The 864-nt window shown below is 46.8% G+C and overlaps 1 non-coding gene across 1 annotated transcript in view; it reads right to left on the bottom strand.

The window, feature by feature from the left end:
* Nucleotides 1-794: 794 nt before the first annotated feature.
* The window catches only part of LOC118515941, a 4266-nt gene continuing 4196 nt past the window's right edge, over nucleotides 795-864 (bottom strand). The window contains exon 1 of the ribosomal RNA XR_004907537.1: nucleotides 795-864. This exon is cut by the window's right edge and continues 4196 nt beyond it. This is a non-coding gene — a ribosomal RNA (large subunit ribosomal RNA).

Genomic DNA, 864 nt, shown 5'->3' with positions numbered 1-864 from the left:
TATGGGAGGACCGGGGTAAGATGTGTTTGTAAGTCGTGATGTTCAGTGACGGATTTCTGGGACTTAGAAAAATAAATGTACCCTTAGGCACATTATTTGTATCAATAATTGTATCCCCAGCCTTTCATGGGGAACTTTTCCGTATTCCCGGACTTGTACATTTTTCGGGTTCCACCTCCCGACAATGTATCTCTACTGTGCATTACGTACCTGATAACGCACGGCACCCATTGGGTGACTCCACTTAACCATCTTTCGATAATGCCCGTGTTGCAGATATAATCCCAACACCTACCAGGCTTTATATGTACATCGAACGTTACATACGATGCACCCCGTATTCCCGGACTTGTACATTTTTCGGGTTCCACCTCCCGACAATGTATCTCTACTGTGCATTACGTACCTGATAACGCACGGCACCCATTGGGTGACTCCACTTAACCATCTTTCGATAATGCCCGTGTTGCAGATATAATCCCAACACCTACCAGGCTTTATATGTACATCGAACGTTACATACGATGCACCCCGTATTCCCGGACTTGTACATTTTTCGGGTTCCACCTCCCGACAATGTATCTCTACTGTGCATTACGTACCTTATAACGCACGGCACCCATTGGGTGACTCCACTTAACCATCTTTCGATAATGCCCGTGTTGCAGATATAATCCCAACACCTACCAGGCTTTATATGTACATCGAACGTTACATACGATGCACCCCGTATTCCCGGACTTGTACATTTTCTTGTACATACTACCGGGCCAGGACGTGCCTTGCGTCCACCATAACACCACCAGGCGTAGGTCGCCTGAGAGGATCGATGCGAACGCATCTCTACAACTTGAAACTCCTAGC

Source organism: Anopheles stephensi, unplaced genomic scaffold (genome assembly GCF_013141755.1).
Source record: "Anopheles stephensi strain Indian unplaced genomic scaffold, UCI_ANSTEP_V1.0 ucontig208, whole genome shotgun sequence".
Taxonomy (NCBI): Eukaryota; Metazoa; Arthropoda; class Insecta; order Diptera; family Culicidae; genus Anopheles; species Anopheles stephensi.
This window is presented reverse-complemented; position numbering and strand designations above follow the sequence as displayed.